The following is a 26,759-nucleotide window of genomic DNA, read 5'->3' on the forward strand; positions in this document are numbered from 1 at the left end:
AATATTGAGACATTGTATTACATTTTGATACAACATTATAATTACAGTTTTTCCTTAGCCACTCACTAAACCAAATCTTCTGTCTCTCTCAAATATCTCCAGGAACGCCCTATTTAGGAAAGACAGTTTTCTATCCTTCAAAACCTCAGAGAACTGCCTGTTCTTCTGTCCACATTCCATGACGTCACTGTGAGTTGGTCGTCTCACCTGTCTCTGTCTATCAGTTTCAGCCATTTTCCTTTTTAGAGAATCACAGTTCTGACTGAGAATTAACTCATTCTGTGGAGAGATGGATCTTTGCACTGGCTGATATGGCTTATAACATACAGTATATGAAATCTTCTGCGTATTTGATAGAGTTCACTATGGGGATGACTCAGTCTAGGAGAGTTTGATATTGGCTTTTGGTAAGATTTTACCTTTCCTGGTTTTATAAATTTAGCTTGATTTATTTTCTTTTCACGAGTCTCATGTTTTCTAACAAAATCCAGCATCTGCGCACATTCAAATAATGAATTTTTTTGTGATGCCATAACTTGGGAAACTGAATTTAGGAATTTGAATTTTTGTACAAAAGTTGTTATCATATGTTGTACTTTTCCATTTTTGATGAGAGCTTTGTACAACCGTTCAAATATGGACATGAATGTATATGTACATTCCTTCCTACCAATCCTTAGTTTCTGCAGATCTTCTATGTTGGGAAAATCCTTTGTGACACAATAAATCAAATATCTTAATCTGTCCGAATCATTTTCCCATCCATTAGGAGAGTCATTTTCACAGGGCATTAAATGTAAACGTCTGGACAATGTCACAGGAATCCATATTTTAAATAATTGATTCCTCTCCTCATTGAATAAATCAAACTTATCAGAGAAGCTCTCAAATGTCTCTGAATTTCTACAGGCATGGATTTTGACATCATATTTTGGCATGATTTTGTATAATTTCAGCAAATTTTTCCTCATTTTAATTTGGAGTTGAGCCTGGGTAATTCCAGAATTCTCTGATATTTTTAGTGGCTCTTGTACGTCCGTTCCATTCTTTGTATAAACTGAGCCACAAAACTTCTATATCATCTCCTACATTAACTTTGAAATTAATATTACTTTGTTTAGCAAAACAAGAAATTATATCCATATTTTGCTTACCTTAAGATTCCTTGGCTTCTCTTTATCAGCACGTCCTGTCTTCAGTTCGTCTGATTCTTTTCCTGTGTGATTCTGTTCCTTGTTAGTACCTCTGCTTCCTGTTTTTCCTCAGTCTGTAGGTCCTTTCTGCTTCTCGTGACAAACTAGTGAATTTACTGACACGTGAACAACAGCTGTTCAGCTCGTCAGGACTCCCCCCTTGTTCACGGAAGAAATTCACTTACTTAATTTAAAAAACAAAAAAACAGGACTGGCTGGCTCACCATTGTAAAATAATACTCTTCCTGTATTATTTTTTTCTACTGAGGACTTCTCAAAGTATCAATATTACGATATTCTTATAAAAAAATGTATCTATTTATTCTTGGATTGTCCATTAAAAAGAATCAGATTGCAGCAGGTACATACAATAATTAGTTATAAAGTAATTGTCCATTTGTCCATAATTAGCTTAATTGTTGAGATTCACCCATCTTTCCTTGGATCCTGGCTGGTAAATCATGTCTTTGTCCAGCATGTGTCCAGGCCTACATGTCATCTGCTTCTCAGCATGAAGATTCTGTGTCTTGTGGGGTGGGCAGAGCAAGAGAGCCCCCCCTTTCTGTACCATGGGCTTTTATAGCCAGTCGTATGGACACCTGTTCTACATATGGTAGTGAACAAAAAATACACACACAAATAGCGCATGTCAACGAGACACGATGGCTGAGGCATAGAACTCAGAAAAATGATTATCGATTAACATTCCAAATGAATTTCCATAATTAACCATTTAACAGAGACCGCCTGGGAATGCCAGGTGCTGTAGGCTTTTGCTTTTTCCTTCCTTCCACCAGCAGGGGGCACTCTCTTCTATGCCTTTTTTCCATTCCCTTTCACAAGTGCACACATTCATTCTCTTTTCTTTTTTTCATTTGCTTTCTCTCTTGCGCTATTTCATCTCTGCAAAATACCAGCATCCTTCTGATCACCGTGGGCCTCCAGCATTGTTGCTTATTTACTTTTAATACTAGGCTCCTTTTCACCAGGACCAGCGTCTCCCGGGTGGCTGGAGGCAACCACCGGTAACCCCAAGCAGAAGACCTTTGCAGGCAACACGACCCTCCCCCCTGAAGAGCAGCTCAAAGTCACTGGCAACCATCTCACCCTCTTCCTTCATTCACCCCTGGACGTCTCGCTCTGCCCCCAAGTTACGGGTCCAGCTTGCTCTTTCTGTCACATTACCGCGATGAACGGTTTAGCCTGCAGGAGACCCTGCGCCGAGCCATTTTTGAAGACACTTGATGCGGCGGGTGAATCACTGCTAAACAAACCACACCTGTAGGGACGGCACAGCCTTTGCATGGACCCTTCGGAGCCCGCCCCGTCACGGCCAGATTGCTCGCCATCAAGCGATCCTGAGAAAGGCTGGCCGGGCGATGGATCCAGCAGCATCTACTGGCCATACCACCTTGGATACGCCCGATCTCGTCTGATCTCGGAAGCAAATCAGGGCTGGGCTCGGACAGTACTTGATTGGGAGACCTCCTGGGAACACCGGGTGCTGTAGACCATTTTGATGACGTTTTGCCCTACTGCCCAGCTCGGCTAGCATGGAACGGCGCCTTGCCGGACACCGACCTTAAGTAACTTAGATGATGGAAGCCCCAAGGCCTCTGAGCCAGTTGGCAGCTAAGTACGCTACCCCGCCGCCCTTCACACAGGCCTGACACCGAGCTCCTTACCACGGCTAGGAGTGCTTATTGACTCCGCAGCTCGCCGTGTGGAAATGATGGCGTTAAAAGCACCCGGGGCCGTGAAGGGGCCAGGCTTTCAGCAGGTGCCCAGGGAAGGTTTTGGATGCCGGCCGCCTAGTGAGGGCCAGTAGAAGTAACATGTTTCTCTACAAAGAAGCTTGTGTAACCAAGCCAGACGGCTGCCAAAGAGCTGACCTCAGTGCAAGGAAGGCAAGGAAGGAATTGGGGAGGGGGGGTGATTCCTGCTAGGGCCCTGAAATCATAAAACAGGCAGGAGAGTCTGACGCATGGTGACGTAGAGGTTGTAGGGGCAGATAGGGGGTGTTGTCACGTGTGAGCACGTGTGCATGCTGGCTTGTGTGTGAGAGTGCGCTTCCTAGGTGTGGCGCGCTGCAGACAGTCAAAGGGATTGTTCCCTTTCATTAAAAGTTAATCCCCGGCTGCAGCCTATTAGAAAGCAACTAACCGCGCTCTACTCACCCTACCCGGGTCTACCGTTGAGTCTCGCCTCTGCTCCCGGCCTGTGGCATTGGCTGTGAAGCTGACGTTCCGTCGACAGCGCTGCAGCCGATCAGTGAGCTCAGCGGCTCTGAGTGGGGCGTTGTGTCTACACGACCTTTTAAGGAAGCCAGCAAAAAAATTGAAGAGAAGGGAAAGCACAAAAGGACCTGGTCTTGCTGAGCACTGGAAAGGGCAGCCGGCAGCCAGACTTCAAAGTAGAAAAGCAGCAAGTGAGAAGCTTGTCTCTGCCTATGGCCACACTACCCTGAACATGCCTGATCTTGTCTGATCTCGGAAGCTAACCAGGGTTGGGCCTGTTTAGTACTTGGATGGGAGACTGCCTGGGAATACCAGGTGCTGTAGGCTTTTGCTTTTTCCTTCCTTCCACCAGCAGGGGGCACTCTCTTCTATGCCTTTTTTCCATTCCCTTTCACAAGTGCACACACTCATTCTCTTTTCTTTTTTTCATTTGCTTTCTCTCTTGCGCTATTTCATCTCTGCAAAATACCAGCATCCTTCTGATCACCGTGGGCCTCCAGCATTGTTGCTTCTTTACTTTTAATACTAGGCTCCTTTTCACCAGGACCAGCATCTCCCGCGTGGCTGGAGGCAACCACCGGTAACCCCAAGCAGAAGACGTTTGCAGGCAACACGACCCTCCCCACTTTAGAGCAGCTCAAAGTCACTGGCAACCATCTCACCCTCTTCCTTCATTCACCCTGGACGTCTCGCTCCGCCCCCAAGTTACGGGTCCAGCTTGCTCTTTCTGTCACATTACCGCGATGAAGGGTTTAGCCTGCAGGAGACCCTGCGCCGATCCATTTTTGAAGACACCTGATGTGGCGGGTGAATCACTGCTAAACAAACCACACCTGTAGGGACGGCACAGCCTTTGCATGGACCCTTCGGAGCCCGCCCCGTCCCGGCCAGATTGCTCGCCACCAAGCGATCCTGAGAAAGGCTGGCCGGGCGATGGATCAAGCAGCGTCTACTGGCAATACCACCTTGGATACGCCTGAACTCGTCTGATCTCGGAAGCAAAGCAGGGCTGGGCTCGGACAGTACTTGGATGGGATACCTCCTGGGAACACCGGGTGCTGTAGACCATTTTGATGACGTTTTGCCCTACTGCCCAGCTCGGCTAGCATGGAACGGCGCTTTGCCGGACACCGACCTTAAGTAACTTAGATGATGGAAGCCCCAAGGCCTCTGAGACAGTTGTCAGCTAAGTACGCTACCCCGCCGCTCTTCACGCAGGCCTGACACCGAGCTCCTTGCCACGGCTAGGAGTGCTTATTGACTCCGCAGCTCGCCGTGTGGAAATGATGGCGTTAAAAGCACCCGGGGCCGTGAAGGGGCCAGGCTTTCAGCAGGTGCCCAGGGAAGGTTTTGGATGCCGGCCGTCTAGCGAGGTCCAGCAGAAGTAACATGTTTCTCTGCAAAGAAGCTTGTGTAACCAAGCCAGACGGCTGACAAAGAGCTAACCTCAGTGCAAGGAAGGCAAGGAAGGAATTGGGGAGGGGGGGTGATTCCTGCTAGGGCCCTGAAATCATAAAACAGGCAGGAGAGTCTGACGCATGGTGACGGAGAGGTTGTAGGGGCAGATAGGGGGTGTTGTCACGTGCGAGCATGTGTGCATGCTGGCTTGTGTGTGAGAGTGCGCTTCCTAGGTGTGGCGCTCTGCAGACAGTCAAAGGGATTGTTCCCTTTCATTAAAAGTTAATCCCCGGCTGCAGGCGATTAGAAAGCAACTAACCGCGCTCTACTCACCCTACCCGGGTCTACCGGTGAGTATCGCCTCTGCTTCCGGCCTGTGGCATTGGCCGTGAAGCTGACGTTCCGTCGACAGCGCTGCAGCCGATCAGTGAGCTCAGCGGCTCTGAGTGGGGCGTTGTGTCTACAAGACCTTTTAAGGAAGCCAGCAAAAAAATTGAAGAGAAGGGAAAGCACAAAAGGACCTGGTCTTGCTGAACACTGGAAAGGGCATCCAGCAGCCAGACTTCAAAGTAGAAAAGAAGCAAGTGAGAGGCTTGTCTCTGCCTACGGCCACACCACCCTGAACAAGCCTGATTTCGGAAGCTAAGCAGGGTCGGGCCTGGTTAGTACTTGGATAGGAGACCGCCTGGGAATACCAGGTGCTTTAGGCTTTTGCTTTTTCCGTCCTTCCACCAGCAGGGGGCACTCTCTTCTATGCCTTTTTTCCATTCCCTTTCACAAGTGCACACATTCATTCTCTTTTCTTTTATTCATTTGCTTTCTCTCTTGCGCTATTTCATCTCTGAAAAATACCAGCATCCTTCTGATCACCGTGGGCCTCCAGCATTGTTGCTTCTTTACTTTAATTACTAGGACCAGCATCTCCCGCGTGGCTGGAGGCAACCAGCGGTAACCCCAAGCTGAAGACCTTTGCATGCAACACGACCCTCCCCCCTGAAGACCAGCTCAAAGTCACTGGCAACCATCTCACCCTCTTCCTTCATTCACCCCTGGACGTCTCGCTCCGCCCCCAAGTTACGGGTCCAGCTTGCTCTTTCTGTCACATTACCGCGATGAAGGGTTTAGCCTGCAGGAGACCCTGCGCCGAGACATTTTTGAAGACACCTGATGCGGCGGGTGAATCACTGCTAAACAAACCACACCTGTAGGGACGGCACAGCCTTTGCATGGACCCTTCGGAGCCCGCCCCGTCACGGCCAGATTGCTCGCCACCAAGCGATCCTGAGAAAGGCTGGCCGGGCGATGGATCAAGCAGCGTCTACTGGCCATACACCCTTAGATACGCCCGATATCGTCTGATCTTGGAAGCTAAGCAGCGTTGGGCCTGGTTAGTACTTGGATGGGAGACCGCCTGGGAATTCCAGGTGCAGTAGGCTTTTGCTTTTTCCTTCTTTCCACCAGCAGGGGGCACTCTCTTCTACGCCTTTTTTCCATTCCCTTTCACAAGTGCACACATTCATTCTCTTTTCTTTTTTTCATTTGCTTTCTCTCTTGCGCTATTTCATTTCTGCAAAATACCAGCATCCTTCTGATCACCGTGGGCCTCCAGCATTGTTGCTTCTTTACTTTTAATACTAGGCTCCTTTTCACCAGGGCCAGCGTCTCCCGCGTGGCTGGAGGCAACCACCGGTAACCCCAAGCAGAAGACCTTTGCAGTCAACACGACCCTCCCTCCTGAAAAGCAGCTCAAAGTCACTGGCAAACATCTCACCCTCTTCCTTCATTCACCCCTGGACGTCTCGCTCCGCCCCCAAGTTACGGGTCCAGCTTGCTCTTTCTGTCACATTACCGCGATGAAGGGTTTAGCCTGCAGGAGACCCTGCGCCGAGACATTTTTGAAGACACCTGATGCGGCGGGTGAATCACTGCTAAACAAACCACACCTGTAGGGACGGCACAGCCTTTGCATGGACCCTTCGGAGACCGCCCCGTCACGGCCAGATTGCTCGCCACCAAGCGATCCTGAGAAAGGCTGGCCGGGCGATAGATCAAGCAGTGTCTACTGGCCATACCACCTTGGATATGCCCGATCTCGTCTGATCTCGGAAGCAAAGCAGGGCTGGACTCGGATAGTACTTGGATGGGAGACTTCCTGGGAACACTGGGTGCTGTAGACCATTTTGATGACGTTTTGCCCTACTGCCCAGCTCGGCTAGCATGGAAAGGCGCCTTGCCGGACACCGACCTTAAGTATCTTAGATAATGGAAGCCCCAAGGCCTCTTAGCCAATTGGCAGCCAAGGACGCTACCACGCAGGCCTGACACCGAGCTCCTTGTCACGGTTAGGAGTGCTTATTGACTCCCCAGCTCGCTGTGTGGAAATGATGGCGTTAAAAGCACCCAGGGCCGTGAAGGGGCCAGGCTTTCAGCAGGTGCCCGATAAGGTTTTGGATGCCGGCCGCCTAGCGAGGGCCAGCACAAGTTACATGTTTCTCTGCAAAGAAGCTTGTGTAACCAAGCCAGACGGCTGACAAAGAGCTAACCTCAGTGCAAGGAAGGTGCGGAAGGAATTGGGGAGGGGGGGGTGATTCCTGCTAGGGCTCTGAAATCATAAAACAGGCAGGAGAGTCTGACGCATGGTGACGGAGAGGTTGTAGGGGCAGATTGGGGGTGTTGTCACGTGCGAGCACGTGTGCATGCTGGTTTGTGTGTGAGAGTGCGCTTCCTAGGTGTGGCGCGCTGCAGACAGTCAAAGGGATTGTTCCCTTTCATTAAAAGTTAATCCCCGGCTGCAGGCTATTAGAAAGCAACTAACCGCGCTCTACTCACCCTACCCGGGTCTACCGGTGAGTCTCGCCTATGATCCCGGCCTGTGGCATTGGCCGTGAAGCCGACGTTCCGTCGACAGCGCTGCAGCCGGTCAGTGAGCTCAGCGGCTCTGAGTGGGGCATTGTGTCTACAAGACCTTTTAAATAAGCCAGCAAAAAAATTGAAGAGAATGGAAAGCACAAAAGGACCTGGTCTTGCTGAGCACTGGAAAGGGCAGCCGGCAACCAGACGTCAAAGTAGAAAAGCAGCAAGTGAGAGGCTTGTCTCTGCCTACGGCCACACCACCCTGAACACGCCCGATCTTGTCCGATCTTGGAAGTTAAGCAGGGTTGGGCCTGGTTAGTACTTGGATGGGAGACCACCTGGGAATACAAGGTGCTGTAAGCTTTTGCTTTTTCCTTCCTTCCACCAGCAGGGGGCACTCTCTTCTATGCCTTTTTTCCATTCCCTTTCACAAGTGCACACATTCATTCTCTTTTCTTTTTTTCATTTGCTTTCTCTCTTGCGCTATTTCATCTCTGCAAAATATAGCATCCTTCTGATCACCGTGGGCCTCCAGCATTGTTGCTTCTTTACTTTTAATACTAGGCTCCTTTTCACCAGGGCCAGCGTCTCCCGCGTGGCTGGAGGCAACCACCGGCAACCCCAAGCAGAAGACCTTTGCAGGCAACACGACCCCCCCCCCTGAAGAGCAGCTCAAAGTCACTGGCAACCATCTCACCCTCTTCCTTCATTCACCCCTGGACGTCTCGCTCCGCCCCCAAGTTACGGGTCCAGCTTGCTCTTTCTTGTGCATTACCACGATGAAGGGTTTAGCCTGTAGGAGACAAAGCACCAAGACATTTTTGAAGACACCTGATGCGGCGGGTGAATCACTGCTAAACAAACCAAACCTGTAGGGATGGCACAGCCTTTGCATGGACCCTTCGGAGCCCGCTCCGTCACGGCCAGATTGCTCGCCACCAAGCGATCCTGAGAAAGGCTGGCCAGGCGATGGATCGAGCAGCGTCTACTGGCCATACCACCTTGGATACGCCCGATCTTGTCTGATCTCGGAAGCAAAGCAGATCTGGGCTCAGACAGTACTTGGATGGGAGACCTCCTGGGAACACTGGGTGCTGTAGACCATTTTGATGACGTTTTGCCCTACTGCCCAGCTCGGCTAGCATGGAACGGCGCCTTGCCGGACACCGACCTTAAGTAACTTAGATGATGGAAGCCCCAAGGCCTCTGAGCCAGTTGGCAGCTAAGTACGCTACCACGCAGGGCTGACACCGAGCTCCTTGCCACGGCTAGGAGTGCCTATTGACACCGCAGCTCGCCGTGTGGAAATGATGGCGTTAAAAGCACCCGGGGCCGTGAAGGGGCCAGGCTTACAGCAGGTGCCCAGGGAAGGTTTTGGATGCCGGCCGCCTAGCGAGGGCCAGCAGAAGTAACATGTTTCTCTGCAAAGAAGCTTGTGTAACCAAGCCAGACAGCTGACAAAGAGCTAACCTCAGTGCAAGGAAGGCAAGGAAGGAATTGGGGAGGGGGGGAGGGTAATTCCTGCTAGGGCCCTGAAATCATAAAACAGGCAGGAGAGTCTGACGCATGGTGACGGAGAGGTTGTAGGGGCAGATAGGGGGTGTTGTCACGTGCGAGCACGTGTGCATGCTGGCTTGTGTGTGAGAGTGCGCTTCCTAGGTGTGGCGCGCTGCAGACAGTCAAAGGGATTGTTCCCTTTTATTAAAAGTTAATCCCCGGCTGCAGGCTATTAGAAAGCAACTAACCGCGCTCTACTCACCCTACCCGGGTCTACCGGTGAGTCTCGCCTATGCTCCCGGCCTGTGGCATTGGCCGTGAAGCTGACGTTCCGTCGACAGCGCTGCAGCCGATCAGTGAGGTCAGTGGCTCTGAGTGGGGCGTTCTGTCTACAAGACCTTTTAAGGAAGCCAGCAAAAAAATTGAAGAGAAGGGAAAGCACAAAAGGACCTGGTCTTGCTGAGCGCTGGAAAGGGCAGCCGGCAGCCAGACTTCAAAGTAGAAAAGCAGCAAGTGAGAGGTTTGTCTCTGCCTACGGCCACACCACCCTGAACACGCTTGCTCTCATCTGATTTCGGAAGCTAAGCAGGGTCAGGCCTGGTTAGTACGTGGATAGGAGACCACTTGGGAATACCAGGTGCTGTGGGCTTTTGCTTTTTCCTTCCTTCCACCAGCAGGGGACACTCTCTTCTATGCCTTTTTTCCATTCCCTTTCACAAGTGCACACATTCATTCTCTTTTCTTTTTTTCATTTGCTTTCTCTCTTGCGCTATTTCATCTATGCAAAATACCAGCATCCTTCTGATCACCGTGGGCCTCTAGCATTGTTGCTTCTTTACTTTTAATACTAGGCTCCTTTTCACCAAGACCAGCGTCTCCCGCGTGGCTGGAGGCAACCACCGGTAACCCCAAGCAGAAGACCTTTGCAGGCAACACAACCCTCCCCCCTGAAGAGCAGCTCAAAGTCACTGGCAACCATTTCACCCTCTTCCTTCATTCACCCCTGGACGTCTCGCTCCGCCCCCAAGTTATGGGTCCAGCTTGCTCTTTCTGTCACATTACCGCGATGAAGGGTTTAGCCTGCAGGAGACCCTGCGCCGAGACATTTTTGAAGACACCTGATGTGGCGGGTGAATCACTGCTAAACAAACCACACCTGTAGGGACGGCAGAGACTTTGCATGGACCCTTCGGAGCCCGCCCCGTCACGGCCAGATTGCTCGCTTTTATGCACACGCCCGGACTGACTGGCATGAGTGGGAGTAGTGGTTCCACGGGACCATGAACTGGAGAGTGCCTGGAGGAGCGTGACTAAGTATCTGGCCTATCCGACCAAGGTGGCACGACGGCATACGACGCCAGTGCACCAAGGAGAAACCGGGCAGAGGGACCAGGTGCTACTCCAGGTCAAACTCCGGACACGGGGGTTGACCCACACAGGGATTACTGGAACAGGCAGGTTAGGCTGGCACAGACTGGTGGATATAAGCGAACACGGCAGGTATGCAGACGGGTGGATACAGGCGAGTATGCAGGCGGGGAGGTACTGGCCGAAAGGACGGGCTGGAGCACAGAGAGGACAAGACCCAGTACAGACTGGGTCACAGAAACAGAACCGCAGATGCAGTAGCCAAACACAGCAGAGAGGGAATGCCCGAAGCGGTGGGCAAGAGCAGAGCAGGACGGGACTGCCGGAGCAGCGAGCGCAAGCAGAGCAGGACAGGACTGCCGGAGCAGCGAGCAGATGCAGAGCAGGACGGGACTGCCGGAGCAGCGAGCAGAAGCAGAGCAGGACAGGACTGCCGGAGCAGCGAGCAGATGCAGAGCAGAAACCGCATTAGCGGCAAGCAAGGCAAGAGCAGAGTGGAAACCGCAAGAGCGGCAAGCTAAGCAGGAGCAGAGCGGAAACCGCAGAGCGGTAAACAAGGCAGGAGCAGAGCGGAAACCGCAGAGCGGTAAACAAGGCAGGAGCAGAGCGGAAACCGCAGAGCGGTAAACAAGGCAGGAGCAGAGCGGAAACCGCAGAGCGGCTAAGTAGGCAGGAGCAGAGCGGAAACCGCAGATCGGCAAACAAGGCAGGAGCAGAGCAGAAACCGCAGAGCGGCAAACAAGGCAGGAGCATAGCAGAAACCGCAGGAGCGGCAAGAAAGGCAAGAGCAGGGCAGAAACCGCAAGAGAGGCAAGCTAAGCAGGAGCAGAGCGGAAACCGCAGAGCGGTAAACAAGGCAGGAGCAGAGCGGAAACCGCAGAGCGGTAAACAAGGCAGGAGCAGAGCGGAAACCGCAGAGCGGTAAACAAGTCAGGAGCAGAGTGGAAACCGCAGAGCGGCTAAGTAGGCAGGAGCAGAGCGGAAACCGCAGAGCGGCAAACAAGGCAGGAGCAGAGCAGAAACCGCAGAGCGGCAAACAAGGCAGGAGCATAGCAGAAACCGCAGGAGCGGCAAGCAAGGCAAGAGCAGGGCAGAAACCGCAAGAGAGGCAAGCTAAGCAGGAGCAGAGCGGAAACCGCAGAGCGGTAAACAAGGCAGGAGCATTGCGGAAACCGCAGAGCGGTAAACAAGGCAGGAGCAGAGTGGAAACCGCAGAGCGGTAAACAAGGCAGGAGCAGAGCGGAAACCGCAGAGCGGTAAACAAGGCAGGAGCAGAGCGGAAACCGCAGAGCGGCAAACAAAGCAGAGCAGGGGGGACAGGGCTCTGTTCACACGGAACAGACAGGAAGAGAAAGGCAGAGCCAGATACCCACAGGGTACTTGCAGTGAAGTAGCGAGTGGACCACAAACTCACAAACGGGAGTACAGAGACAACAAGCAGGAGTTAGGTACGAGTTCAGACTCTGCAGAAAAAGGAAGGGAACGGACATAGAGGCAAAACAGGTAAAGGATAGGAGAGAGTTCAGACTGGAACTGAGTGTACGGAGGAGACCGACACTGCAGTGGGATACAGGAGCGGGTCTGGGAATACGGCCCCCAGAGAGGCGGGACGAACAGGCAAGGAGCGTGTTCAGACAGGACAGACAAGATACAGGAGCGGGTCTAGGTAATCGGCCCCTAGAAGGCGGGAGGAACAGGCTAGGAGCGTGTTCAGACAGGACTGGAAATACAGACTCCAGGAGAGGCAGCAGGCAAGAGTACACAGACAGGACTCAGTTCAGACACGGGAACTGATACCGCAAGGCAGGAGACATAGACAGGACTCAGTTCAGACACGGGAACTGATACCGCAAGGCAGGAGACAAAGACAGGACTCAGTTCAGACACGGGAACTGATACCGCAAGGCAGGAGACATAGACAGGACTCAGTTCAGACACGGGAACTGATACCGCAAGGCAGGAGACAAAGAACGGGAACTGGCAGATTCAGAGTGCAAGCACACACTGAATGAAACACTATGCTCAGGCAGGGATAGATGGGAGCAGCTGAGCTATATACCAGGTGACAGACAGCAATAGGCTAAGGACGCACAAGGGGTGTGACCCACAGCAGGTACAAAAAGCAGGAAGTGATCGGGCGCCGCCCTTAAGCAGCAGAAACAGACACAAACAGACAGCATGGAGGGAAGCCAGAGAGACATTCTGGACAGGAGATCAAGTGCGCACTCTTGCACAGTGGGAGATGGACCACTATGCAAGGACGCCGCCAGGTATGTTACAGTACCCCCCCTTACGCCCCCTCTTCTTCAGGCCTGCCAGAATCTCCCGCAGGGAATTTGAGGGCCAATTCTTCCCTTCGAAGAGATCACTTCCACTGTCCACCGGAAAAACTGGTCTCCTCTGGGTAGCTAGGATGCTACCTCCCATCCAGCCACCCTTAGCAACAGACGAAATGGGTGGAGTACCAGGAACAGCACACAAGGAAGTCTCACTCCACATACATTCAGGTGGCATCCCAGAGGGTACAGGAGACAACTGGAAGTCCTCCACCGGGTTGGAGGGGGACAGAGACTTGGGGGTAATCTCTGCTTCGAGGTACATCTTGTCAAGCTCACAGGAAGAAATAGACGGGTTATCAGGTACAGGATGAGGAAAAGTCACTGCCTCTTTGTTATCTGGTGGTACCCCGGAGGATTCAGGAAACAACTGGAGGTCCTCCGCCGGGTCAGAAGAGTGCAGAGGCTCAGAGAAAACATCTGCTTCAGAGTACACAAGGTCGGACTCACTGGACGAAGCAGGCGAGGTATCGGGTACCGAGTATAGGAAAGTCTCTGTCCATTCACCACCAGGTGGCACCCCGAACGGTTCTGGAGACAACTGGAGGTCCTCCGCCTGGTCAGAGGGGTGTAGAGACTCACGGGTAACCTCTGCTTCAGAGTACACTAGGTCGGACTCACTGGACGAAGCAAGCGAGGTATCAGATCCAGGATATAGGAAAGTCTCTGTCCATTCACCACCAGGTGGCACCCCGAATGGTTCTGGAGACAAATGGAGGTCCTCTGCCTGGTCAGAGGGGTGTAGAGACTCATGGTTAACCTCTGCTTCGGAGTACACTAGGTTGGACTCACTGGATGAAGCGAGCGAGGTATCAGGTACAGAGTATAGGAGAGTCTCTGTCCTTTCGCAACCAGGTAGCACCCCGAAGGGTTCAGGAGACAACTGGAGGTCCTCTGCCTGGTTGGAGGGGTGTAGAGACTCGGGGGTAACTACCACTTTGGGGTACCCATTGTCAGGCTCACAGGACGAAGCGGACAATGTATCGAGTACCGGGTGTAGAGAAGTCTCTCTCCATTTGTTATCGAGTGGTATCCCGGAGGATTCAGGAGGCAACAGGGGGTCCTCCACCAGGTAGTAGAGGTGCACAGACTCTGAGGTAACCACAGCTTTGGAGCATCCTTGGACATGCACACCGGTTAAAGTGGGTGAAGCATCTGATGCCGGGTGCAGGAAGTTCTCCTGTGTGGAGTCTGGATGGGCAGAAGTCTCTTAGGGCAGGAGAACTGGTGCACTACCCACGCACATTACCCGTTGGGGCTTCTCCGGGATACAGGGAGATGAAGCTTCAGTAGGGACTTCAAGGTTGGGGTCAGGAGGTCTCAGGGAGGACAGACCCTGGCGTGACGGCTTGCCTCTACGACTAGCACGTCTGGACTGCCTCTTGAGGTTGGGAGAAGTATTCCGGAAAGCGTAGTCACCCTGTGAGGATTCTGGGTGGGCAGTAGTCTCATTGGGCTGGAGGACTATTGCGCTACCCACACACATTACCCATCGGGGCTGCTCCGGGATATTGGGAAGTGAAGCTTCAGCAGGGGCTTCAGGGTTAGGGTCCTCGAAGACCACACGAAAGGCCACCAGAAAGGCCTGCAGGTCAAGGACGACAGGATCCCATGCTTCCCATAGGGGGGTGACCCATTTCAAGGCATCACCCGCTAGGTAGTCAATCATAAAGGCCACTTTAGCCCAATCGGAAGGAAAATAGAGAGGGTAGGCCTTAAAGTGTAGCATGCATTGCTCCACAAATGCACGACACTGTCTTGGATCCCCATAGTATCGTGGCGGATCCGCAGGAACGAGAGCTGATAGATCCATCTGGACGGTGCGTAATTCGCCTGGAACTCAGCTAAGGGAAAAAAAAAATTATCTATTTATTTTTAATACATGTATTCACTAGAAAACGTCTCAGAGAGCGAAGGCCGTGGGGCTCAACGGGAACCATGGCCTGAGCATGCTGTTATGCACACGCCCGGACTGACTGGCGTGTGCGGGAGTAGTGGTTCCACTGGACCATGAACCGGAGAGTGCCTGGAGGGGCGTGACTAAGTATCTGGCCGATCCGACCAAGGTGGCACGGCGGCATACGACGCCAGTGCACCAAGCAGAAACCGAGCAGAGGGACCAGGTGCTACTCCAGATCAAACTCCGAACACGGGGGTTGACCCACACAGGGATTACTGGAACAGGCAGGATAGGCTGGCACAGACTGGTGGATATAAGCGAACACGGCAGGTATGCAGACGGGTGGATACAGGCGAGTATGCAGGCGGGGAGGTACTGGCCGAAAGGATGGGCTGGAGCACAGAGAGGACAAGACCCAGTACAGACTGGGTCACAGAAACAGAACCGCAGATGCAGCAGCCAAACACAGCAGAGAGGGAATGCCCGAAGCGGTGGGTAAGAGCAGAGCAGGACGGGACTGCCGGAGCAGCGAGCGCAAGCAGAGCAGGACAGGAATGACGGAGCAGCGAGCAGATGCAGAGCAGGACGGGACTGCCGGAGCAGCGAGCAGAAGCAGAGCAGGACAGGACTGCCGGAGCAGCGAGCAGATGCAGAGCAGAAACCGCAGGAGCGGCAAGCAAGGCAAGAGCAGAGTGGAAACCGCAAGAGCGGCAAGCTAAGCAGGAGCAGAGCGGAAACCGCAGAGCGGTAAACAAGGCAGGAGCAGGGCGGAAACTGCAGAGCGGTAAACAAGGCAGGAGCAGAGCGGAAACCGCAAAGCGGTAAACAAGTCAGGAGCAGAGCGGAAACCGCAGAGCGGCTAAGTAGGCAGGAGCAGAGCGGAAACCGCAGAGCGGCAAACAAGGCAGGAGCAGAGCGGAAACCGCAGAGCGGCTAAGTAGGCAGTAGCAGAGCGGAAACCGCAGAGCGGCAAACAAGGCAGGAGCAGAGCGGAAACCGCAGGAGCGGCCAGCAAGGCAAGAGCAGGGCAGAAACCGCAAGAGCGGCAAGCTAAGCAGGAGCAGAGCGGAAACCGCAGAGCGGTAAACAAGGCAGGAGCAGAGCGGAAACCGCAGAGCGGTAAACAAGGAAGGAGCAGAGCGGAAACCGCAGAGCGGTAAACAAGGCAGGATCAGAGCGGAAACCGCAGAGCGGCAAACAAAGCAGAGCAGGGGGGACAGGGCTCTGTTCACACGGAACAGACAGGAAGAGAAAGGCAGAGCCAGATACCCACAGGGTACTTGCAGTGAAGTAGCGAGTGGACCACAAACTCACAAACGGGAGTACAGAGACAACAAGCAGGAGTTAGGTACGAATTCAGACTCTGCAGAAAAAGGAAGGGAACGGACATAGAGACAAAACAGGTAAAGGATAGGAGAGAGTTTAGACTGGAACTGAGTGTACGGAGGAGACCGACACTGCAGCGGAATACAGGAGCGGGTCTGGGAATACGGCCCCCAGAGAGGCGGGACGAACAGGCAAGGAGCGTGTTCAGACAGGACAGAAAAGATACAGGAGCGGGTCTAGGTAATCTGCCCCTAGAAGGCGGGAGGAACAGGTTAGGAGCGTGTTCAGACAGGACTGGAAATACAGCCTCCAGGAGAGGCAGCAGGCAAGAGTACACAGACAGGACTCAGTTCAGACACTGGAACTGATACCGCAAGGCAGGAGACATAGACAGGACTCAGTTCAGACACGGGAACTGATACCGCAAGGCAGGAGACAAAGACAGGACTCAGTTCAGACACGGGAACTGATACCGCAAGGCAGGAGACATAGACAGGACTCAGTTCAGACACGGGAACTGATACCGCAAGGCAGGAGACAAAGAACGGGACCTGGCACCTTCAGAGTGCAAGCACACACTGAATGAAACACTATGCTCAGGCAGGGATAGATGGGAGCAGCTGAGCTATATACCAGGTGACAGACAGCAATAGGCTGAGGACGCACAAGGGGTGTGACAAACAGCAGGTACAAAAAGCAGGAAGTGATCGGGCGCCGCCCTTAAGCAGCAGAAACAGACACAAACAGACAGCATGGAGGGAAGCCAGAGAGACATTCTGGACAGGAGATCAAGTGCGAGCTCTTGCACAGTGGGAGATGGACCACTATGCAAGGACGCCGCCAGGTATGTTACACTCGCCACCAAGCGATCCTGAGAAAGGCTGGCCGGGCGATGGATCAAGCAGCGTCTACTGGCAATACCACCTTGGATACGCCCATTCTCGTCGGATCTCGGAAGCAAAGCAGGGCTGGGCTCAGACAGTACTTGGATGGGAGACCTCCTGGGAACACCGGGTGCCGTAGACCATTTTGATAACGTTTTGCCCTACTGCCCAGCTCGGCTAGCATGCAACGGCGCCTTGCCGGACACCGACCTTAAGTAACTTAGATGATGGAAGCCCCAAGGCCTCTGAGCCAGTTGGCAGCTAAGTACGCTACCCCGCCGCCTTCACGCAGGCCTGACACCGAGCTCCTTGTCACGGCAAGGAGTGCTTATTGACTCCGCAGCTCGCCGTGTGGAAATGATGGCATTAAAAGCACCCGGGGCCGTGAAGGGGCCAGGCTTTCAGCAGGTGCCCAGGGAAGGTTTTGGATGCCGGCCGCCTAGCGAGGGCCAGCAGAAGTAACATGTATCTCTGCAAAGAAGCTTGTGTAACCAAGCCAGACGGCTGACAAAGAGCTAACCTCAGTGCAAGGAAGGTGCGGAAGGTGGTGAAGGGATTGGGGAGGGGGGGTGAATCCTGATAGGGCCCTGAAATCATAAAACAGGCAGGAGAGTCTGACGCATGGTGACGGAGAGGTTGTAGGGGCAGATAGGGGGTGATGTCACGTGCGAGCACGTGTGCATGCTGGCTTGTGTGTGAGAGTGCGCTTCCTAGGTGTGGCGCGCTGCAGACAGTCAAAGGGATTGTTCCCTTTCATTAAAAGTTAATCCCCGGCTGCAGGCTATTAGAAAGCAACTGACCGCGCTCTACTCAACCCTACCCGGGTCTACCGGTGAGTCTCGCCTCTGCTCCCGGCCTGTGGCATTGGCCGTGAAGCTGACGTTCGGTCGACAGCGCTGCAGCCGATCAGTGAGCTCAGCGGCTCTGAGTGGGGCGTTGTGTCTACAAGACCTTTTAAGGAAGCCAGCAAAAAAATTGAAGAGAAGGGAAAGCACAAAAGGACCTGGTCTTGCTGAGCACTGGAAAGGGCAGCCGGCAGCCAGATGTCAAAGTAGAAAAGCAGCAAGTGAGAGACCTGTCTCTGCTTATGGCCACACCACTCTGAACATGCACGATCTTGTCTGATCTCAGAAGCTAAGCAGGGTTGGGCCTGGTTAGTACTTGGATGGGAGACCACCTGGGAATACCAAATGCTGTAGGCTTTTGCTTTTTCCTTCCTTCCACCAGCAGGGGGCACTCTCTTCTATGTCTTTTTTCCATTCCCTTTCACAAGTGCACACATTCATTCTCTTTTCTTTTTTTAATTTGCTTTCTCTCTTGCGCTATTTCATCTCTGCAAAATACCAGCATCCTTCTGATCACCGTGGGCCTCCAGCATTGTTGCTTCTTTACTTTAATACTAGGCTCCTTTTCACCAGGACCAGCGTCTCCCTCATGGCTGGAGGCAACCACCGGTAACCCCAAGCAGAAGACCTTTGCAGGCAACATGACCCTCGCCCCTGAAGAGCAGCTCAAAGTCACTGGCAACCATCTCACCCTCTTCCTTCATTCACCCCTGGACGTCTCGCTCCGCCCCCAAGTTACGGGTCCAGCTTGCTCTTTCTGTCACAATACCGCGATGAAGGGTTTAGCCTGCAGGAGACCCTGCGCCGAGACATTTTTGAAGACACCTGATGCGGCGGGTGAATCACTGCTAAACAAACCACACCTGTAGGGACGGCACAGCCTTTGCATGGACCCTTCGGAGCCTGCCCCGTCACGGCCAGATTGCTCGCCACTAGTGTTGAGCATTCCGATACTGAAATATCGGGTATCGGCCGATATTCACTGTATAGGAATTCCGATACTTAATTCCGATACTTTTATAATATCGAATACCGGAATCGGAAGTTCCCATAATGCCTGCGCTCTGCAGTGTCTCTGAAGGATGACAAGCTGGATGGCAGCGCTCAGCTGCGATCCAGCTTGTCATCAGAATGCCATCCCAGCGTGGGAGAATTCTCCTGATTGTTTAAAAGCCGGCGCGCGGTAAAAAGCCGCCGGCTTTTAAACAATCACGCAGCCCCATACTGCTTCCCCGCAGCCTCCCACCCCGATCCTCCGCTCCCCTCGCCACCTCCCATCCCGATCGTAAATTAGGACCGGGCGGGGAGCGCAGCACCAAGGAGCGAAGGACCCGGGCGGGGAAGCCGGCAGTGAAAAGACTTCACCGCCGGCTTTCCCGTTCTGTGCTGCGCTTTCCCGCCGGTTATTTCAAATGAACAGCTGAGGTATCAGGTGATGCCGATCAGCTGTTCATTTGAAGTAGCCGCGGTGCCCTCAGAGGGTTCATGTGAGTTCATGCTTGACTGCATGAACTCACATCAACTTTCCCACGGCCGCACAGGTCAGCCTCACCTCCCGGACCCGTCATGATTAGTGTGTGCGGGGTGTGTGTGTGTGCGGGGTGTGTGTGCGGGTGTGTGTGCGGGGTGTGTGTGTGCGGGTGTGTGTGCGGGTGTGTGTGCGGGCAGACATAGGCCGATGTGACACTACTACTCCCATCGGCCTATGTCTGTCCCCCGTCCACTCCTGCCAGCAGGATCAGCTCGATGGGAGCAGTAGTTCCCATCAGCCTGATCCTGCTATTTAAATTGCCCTACTGTGTCCCCAATAAATGTTAAATACATGTCATTGGTGGCCAGTGGTTACCTAAAAGAAATTAGTTCATACATTACCTGTCCCCGCCGATCGCCACCTAAAATAAAGTAAAAAATAAAAAACTACACCTATACTCACCAAGACACCTAATTCCCCGAAGCCATCGATCTCCTGTAATAAAATATAAAATAATAAACCACAACCTTATCCTTACCCCTCCGTAGTAGTCCACGAGTGTCCCACGAAGATCTCCAGTTCAGAGCAGCCACATAGAATGTGACCGCTCTGAACCGCTGCCGCCGCTAGAATGACGGGGCCGTAAGGGTTCACCGGAGTTCAGGCAGCGCTGCTCCGGTTAGCTCCTTTACGGCACTGCTGTATCGTGAGAAATTCCCACGGTACAGCACTGCCGTAAAGGAGGTCTCCGGAGCTGCGCTGCCTGAATGCACTCCGGTGACCTCAGTCAGTGGCTCCCGCTGCCGGGAGCGGACGTGTTCCCGGCAGCGTGAGCTTACAGCAGCCATGCACAGCTGTCACCATCTCCAGATGTGACAGCTGTGCATGGGAGATCAGAGCAGGAACGTGGACAGGTAACTATTTTTTTTTTAGTAAACTAAGAATTAAATAAAATGGTGTTTTATTTCAAATAAATTATTTTTTTCTGGGTGTAGTGTGTTTTTTCTTTTTAACACTTTGTAGGTTAGTAATGGGGGTGTCATATAGACGGCCATCATTACTAACCTGGGCTTCATGGCAGCTGGCGCTGACATGAACCCCACCACTATTACCCCCTGCCACCGCACCAGGGCAGCGTGGAAGAGCGAGGCTAAGTGCCAGAATTGGCGCATCCTATGGATGCGCCATTTCTGGGGCGGCTGACGGCTGGTGTTTCTAGCCTGGGAGGGGGCCAATATTCATGGCACCCTTCCTGAGCTATTAATATCAGCCCCCAGCTGTCTGCCTAGCCTTTGCTAGCTATTAAAATAGAGGGGACCCCACGTCATTTTTTTTTGGGGGGTCCCCCATTTTAATAGCTAGTAAAGGCTAGGTATTCAGCTGGGGGCTGATATTAGTAGCCTGGGAAGCTCCGTGGGTTTTACCCCCTTCCCAGGCTTCAAACATCTGCCCCAGCCGTCTGCTTAACCTCCGCTAGAGACTAAAATTATGGGGGATCCCACGCCATTTTTTTTTTAAATAAATCCTTTATTTTAACACTAAATGACATTTGAGGACTTAATAAAGATGCAGTCCCTAAATTATTATTTATTTTTTAATAAATTTTTCCCAAAACTTTTGACGTGGGCTTCGCCATATTTTTGTATGCCAGCCAGGTACAGCATCCAGCTTCTATGAACGCGCCATTTTCCGGGGCGGCCGCGGACTGCAATTTTCAGCGGGGGGGGGGAGGGCAAAAAGCTTGGGCCTCCCTGCGCTGCAGATTCCATCCCCCAGCTGCCTAGTTGTACCTGGCTGGACACAAAAATAGGGAGAAGCTCCACGTTTTTTTTTTTTTAATTATTTCATGAAATTCATGGAATAATTAAGAAAAAAAGGGCTTCCCTATATTGTTGTGTCCGGCTAGGTACAAATAGGCAGCTGGTGGTTGGGGGCAGCCCGTTCCTGCCTGCTGTACCTGGCTGGACACAAATATAGTGTGAAGCCCCACGTCAATTTTTTTTTAATTATTTCAGGAAATTCATGAAATAATTAAAAAAAAATTATGTGGGGCTTCGCCCTATAATTGTGTCCAGCCAGGTACAGCAGGCAGGAACGGGCTGCCCCCAACCACCAGCTGCCTATTTGTACCTAGCCGGACACAACAATATAGGGAAGCCCTTTTTTTCTTAATTATTCCATGAATTTCATGAAATAATTAAAAAAAAAAATGTGTGGCGCTTCGCCCTATTTTTGTGTCCAGCCAGGTACAACTAGGCAGCTGGGGGCTGGAATCTGCAGCGCAGGGAGACCCAAGCTTTCTGGGTCCCACCCGCTGCAAATTGCAGTCCGCAGCCGCCCCGGAAAATGGCGCGTTCATAGAAGCGCCATCTTCTGGCGCTGTACCCAACTCATCCAGGGCCCTGGTGCGGTGGCTCACTGGGTAATATAGGGGTTAAGGCCAGCTTGGCATTATCAGCTGGCCCTAAGCCCGAAATTCATGGGGTCACGCCAATATTAGACATGACCGCCATGAATTTCTAGTAAAGTATTTAAAAAAAACACAAACACCCAGAAAAAAGTCCTTTAATTGAAATAAAGACACAATTCTTTATTGTTCTAAATTAAACCATACTTACCGCCACACCCATTCCAGCTGAAGCCAACGATCTCCTGCAATAAAAGTAAAATAATAAAGCAACCTCATCCTTACCTTTCCATGGTTCCCAGGACAGCTTCAGCTCTGCTACATCGAGATGACAGGCTGGACCGCAGCAGAACGCTGCCATCCAGCCTGTCATCCCGCGGACACTGAGAAGCGCAGGCATGCTTGCGCTCCTCAGTGTCTTTCTGTGACGTCATCCAGATGAGCCGAGGTCATGTCCAATGAACTCAGCTCACCTCATGCACGTCACTGACAGCGTGGGAAAATTCTCCTGCACTCAGCGCTTCAGCGTGAGAATTCTCCCACGCTGTCAGTGACGTGCATGAGGTGCGCCGAGTTCATGGGACATGACCTCACCTCATGCACGTCACTGACAGCGTGGGAAAATTCTCACGCTGAAGCGCTGAGTGCAGGAGAATTCTCCCACGCTGTCAGTGACGTACATGAGGTGAGCCGAGTTCATTGTCGGCTCATCTGGATGCCGTCACAGCCAGACACTGAGGAGTGGAAGTATGCCTGCGCTTCTCAGTGTCTGCGGGATGACAGGCTGGATGGCAGCGTTCTGCTGCGGTCCAGCCTGTCATCTCGATGTAGCAGAGCTGGAGCCGTCGTGGGAGCCATGGAAAGGTAAGGATGAGGTTGCTTTATTATTTTTCTTTTATTGCAGGAGATCGTTGGCTTCAGCTGGAATGGGCGTGATGGTAAGTATGGTTTAATTTAGAACAATAAAGAATTGTGTGTTTATTTCAATTAAAGGACTTTTTTCTGGGTGTTTGCGTTTTTTTTAAATACTTTACTAGAAATTCATGGTGGTCATGTCTAATATTGGCGTGACCCCATGAATTTCGGGCTTAGGGCCAGCTGATAATGCCAAGCTGGCCTTAACCCCTTTATTACCCAGTGAGCCACCGCATCAGGGCCCTGGATGAGTTGGGTACAGCGCCAGAAGATGGCGCTTCTATGAACGCGCCATTTTCCGGGGCGGCTGCGGACTGCAATTTGCAGCGGGTGGGGCCCAGAAAGCTTGGGCCTCCCTGCGCTGCAGATTCCAGCCCCCAGCTGCCTAGTTGTACCTGGCTGGACACAAAAATAGGGCGAAGCTCCACGTTTTTTTTTTTTTAAATTCATGAAATTCATGGAATAATTCAGAAAAAAAGGGCTTCCCTATATTGTTGTGTCCGGCTAGGTACAAATAGGCTGCTGGTGGTTGGGGGCAGCCCGTTCCTGCCTGCTGTACCTGACTGGACACAAATATAGGGCGAAGCCCCACATCAATTTTTTTAAATTATTTCATGAATTTCCTGAAATGATTTAAAAAAAATTGACGTGGGGCTTCGCACTATATTTGTGTCCAGCCAGGTACAGCAGGCAGGAACGGGCTGCCCCCAACCACCAGCTGCCTATTTGTACCTGGTTGGACACAACAATATAGGGAAGCCCTTTTTTTCTTAATTATTTCATGAATTTCATGAAATAATTAAAAAAAAAAAATACGTGAAGCTTCTCCCTATTTTTGTGTCCAGCCAGGTACAACTAGGCAGCTGGGGGATGGAATCTGCAGCGCAGGGAGGCCCAAGCTTTCTGCCCCCCCCCTCCCCCCGCTGAAAATTGCAGTGCGCAGCCACCCCGGAAAATGGCGCGTTCATAGAAGCTGGATGCTGTACCTGGCTGGCATACAAAAATATGGCGAAGCCCACGTCAAAAGTTTTGGGAAAAATTAATTAAAAAATAAATAATAATTTAGGGACTGCATCTTTATTAACTCCTCAAATGTCATTTAGTGTTAAAATAAAGGACTTATTTTAAAAAAAATTGACGTGGGGCTTCGCCCTATATTTGTGTCCAGCCAGGTACAGCAGGCAGGAACAGGCTGCCCCCAACCACCAGCTGCCTATTTGTACCTGGCCGGACACAACAATATAGGGAAGCCCTTTTTTAAAAAAATTATTTCATGAAATAATTAAAAAAAAATTGACGTGGGGCTTCGCACTATATTTGTGTCCAGCCAGGTACAGCAGGCAGGAATGGGCTGCCCCCAACCACCAGCTGCCTATTTGTACCTGGTTGGACACAACAATATAGGGAAGCCCTTTTTTTCTTAATTATTCCATGAATTTCATGAAATAATTTTAAAAAAAAATGCGTGGGGCTTCGCCCTATTTTTGTGCCCAGCCAGATACAACTAGGCAGCTGGGGGCTGGAATCCGCAGCGCAGGGAGACCCAAGCTTTCTGGGCCACCCCCGCTGCAAATTGCAGTCCGCAGCCGCCCCAGAAAATGGCGCGTTCATAGAAGCGCCATCTTCTGGCGCTGTACCCAACTCATCCAGGGCCCTGGTGCGGTGGCTCACTGGGTAATAAAGGGGTTAAGGCCAGCTTGGCATTATCAGCTGGCCCTAAGCCCAAAATTCATGGGGTCACGCCAATATTAGACATGACCACCATGAATTTCTAGTAAAGTATTTAAAAAAACACAACACCCAGAAAAAAGTCCTTTAATTGAAATAAACACACAATTCTTTATTGTTCTAAATTAAACCATACTTACCACCACGCCCATTCCAGCTGAAGCCAACGATCTCCTGCAATAAAAGTAAAATAATAAAGCAACCTCATCCTTACCTTTCCATGGCTCCCACGACAGCTTCAGCTCTGCTACATCGAGATGACAGGCTGGACCGCAGCAGAACGCTGCCATCCATCCTGTCATCCCGCAGACACTGAGAAGCGCAGGCATACTTCCACTCCTCAGTGTCTGGCTGTGACGGCATCCAGATGAGCCGAGGTCATGTCCAATGAACTCCGCTCACTTCATGTACGTCACTGACAGCGTGGGAAAATTCTCCTGCACTCAGCACTTCAGCGTGAGAATTTTCCCACGCTGTCAGTGACGTGCATGAGGTGAGCTGAGTTCATTGGACATGACCTCACCTCATGTATGTCACTGACAGCGTGGGAGAATTCTCACGCTGAAGCGCTGAGTGCAGGAGAATTTTCCCACGCTGTCAGTGACGTGCATGAGGTGAGCTGAGTTCATTGGACATGAACTCGGCTCATCTGGATGACGTCACAGAGAGACACTGAGGAGCGCAAGCATGCCTGCGCTTCTCAGTGTCTGCGGGATGACAGGCTGGATGGCAGCTTTCTGCTGCGGTCCAGCCTGTCATCTCGATGTAGCAGAGCTGGAGCTGTCCTGGGAACCATCGAAAGGTAAGGATGAGGTTGCTTTATTATTTTTCTTTTATTGCAGGAGATCGTTGGCTTCAGCTGGAATGGGCGTGACGGTAAGTATGGTTTAATTTAGAACAATAAAGGATTGTGTCTTTATTTCAATTAAAGGACTTTATTCTGGGTGTTTGTGTTTTTTTTAACTTTGACTATGGGGTTAGTAATGGGGGTGTCTTATAGACGCCTCTCCATTACTAACCTGGGCTTGATGTCAGCTGGCATTATAAGCTGACATCAACCCCAACCCTATTACCCCCTGCCACCGCACCAGGGCAGCGTGGAAGAGCGAGGCTAAGTGCCAGAATTGGCGCATCCTATGGATGCGCCATTTCTGGGGCGGCTGACGGCTGGTGTTTCTAGCCTGGGAGGGGGCCAATATTCATGGCACCCTTCCTGGGCTATTAATATCAGCCCCCAGCTGTCTGCCTAGCCTGTGCTAGCTATTAAATTAGGGGGGACCCCACGTCAATTTTTTGGGGGGGTCCCCCATTTTAATAGCTAGTAAAGGCTAGGTATTCAGCTGGGGGCTGATATTAGTAGCCTGGGAAGCTCCGTGGGTATTACCCCCTTCCCAGGCTTCAAACATTTGCCCCAGCTGTCTGCTTAACCTCCGCTAGAGCCTAAAATTAAGGGGAACCCCACGCCAATTTTTTTTTAAATAAATCCTTTATTTTAACACTAAATGACAAGTACAGTAATCAACACTATCACTGTACTTCATATATATGTGACTGACATGTTTCTATCTATCTAATCTATGTGTGATTCTCTATTCCTTCTATTCTAAATTGTCGGGTACAGATGCTGAATTGCCGGCCGGCTTTCTTAAAGAGACGGTGCATGAAAACACTATTATTTTTTTAAATAAATCCTTTACACTAAATGACAAGTACAGTAAGCAACACTATCACTGTACTTCATATATATGTGACTGACATGTTTCTATCTATCTAATCTATGTGTGATTCTCTATTCCTTCTATTCTAAATTGTCGGGTACAGATGCTGAATTGCCGGCCGGCTTTCTTAAAGAGACGGTGCATGAAAACACTATTATTTTTTTAAATAAATCCTTTACACTAAATGACAAGTTCTGTAAGCAACACTGTCACTGTACTTCTTATATATGTGACTGACATGTTTCTATCTATCTAATCTATGTGTGAAGCTCTATTTTGTCTGTTATAAATTGTCGGGTACAGATGCTGAATTGCCGGCCGGCTTTTTTAAAGAGACGGTGCACGAAAACACTAATATTTTTTTTAATAAATCCTTTACACTAAATGACAAGTACAGTAAGCAACACTGTCACTGTACTTCATATATATGTGACTGACATGTTTCTATCTATCTAATCTATGTGTGAAGCTCTATTCTTTCTGTTGTAAATTGTCGGGTACCGGTGAATGCCGCTGATGAATTGCCGGCTTTTCATGTCATTCTACATTATTCTTAGTTGTTTTACTTCATGTAGAATTAACCTACAAGGAAAGAAAGGGTTTATTTTCATTCCGATATTTGTGTCCCATTGACTTGCATTGGTTTCCGGTATCGGAATCGGCGATATCCGATACTTTTTGGG

General features: G+C 51.3%; 1 non-coding gene and 10 pseudogenes across 1 annotated transcript; all 11 read left to right on the forward strand.

Annotated features, from left to right (window-relative positions):
• The first annotated feature begins 2,586 nt into the window (after positions 1–2,586).
• Positions 2,587–2,706, forward strand: LOC141268169 (5S ribosomal RNA; annotated as a pseudogene).
• Positions 2,707–3,638: 932 nt separating this feature from the next.
• LOC141267847 (5S ribosomal RNA) lies at positions 3,639–3,757 on the forward strand (annotated as a pseudogene).
• Positions 3,758–4,377: 620 nt separating this feature from the next.
• Positions 4,378–4,497, forward strand: LOC141268300 (5S ribosomal RNA; annotated as a pseudogene).
• A 932-nt stretch (positions 4,498–5,429) lies between these two features.
• LOC141270078 (5S ribosomal RNA) lies at positions 5,430–5,538 on the forward strand (annotated as a pseudogene).
• A 606-nt stretch (positions 5,539–6,144) lies between these two features.
• Positions 6,145–6,264, forward strand: LOC141269915 (5S ribosomal RNA; annotated as a pseudogene).
• Positions 6,265–6,885: 621 nt separating this feature from the next.
• LOC141268043 (5S ribosomal RNA) lies at positions 6,886–7,005 on the forward strand (annotated as a pseudogene).
• Positions 7,006–7,925: 920 nt separating this feature from the next.
• LOC141266807 (5S ribosomal RNA) lies at positions 7,926–8,044 on the forward strand. The gene has a single exon (XR_012320830.1). It is a non-coding gene; the product is annotated as a 5S ribosomal RNA (ribosomal RNA).
• Positions 8,045–8,664: 620 nt separating this feature from the next.
• LOC141268932 (5S ribosomal RNA) lies at positions 8,665–8,784 on the forward strand (annotated as a pseudogene).
• A 924-nt stretch (positions 8,785–9,708) lies between these two features.
• LOC141269063 (5S ribosomal RNA) lies at positions 9,709–9,827 on the forward strand (annotated as a pseudogene).
• A 7,187-nt stretch (positions 9,828–17,014) lies between these two features.
• On the forward strand, positions 17,015–17,134 carry LOC141269585 (5S ribosomal RNA; annotated as a pseudogene).
• Positions 17,135–18,075: 941 nt separating this feature from the next.
• Positions 18,076–18,194, forward strand: LOC141269198 (5S ribosomal RNA; annotated as a pseudogene).
• Positions 18,195–26,759: the final 8,565 nt, after the last annotated feature.

Source organism: Phyllobates terribilis, unplaced genomic scaffold (assembly GCF_046119375.1).
Source record: "Phyllobates terribilis strain yellow unplaced genomic scaffold, ASM4611937v1 Scaffold_4__5_contigs__length_816908805, whole genome shotgun sequence".
Lineage (NCBI taxonomy): Eukaryota > Metazoa > Chordata > Amphibia > Anura > Dendrobatidae > Phyllobates > Phyllobates terribilis.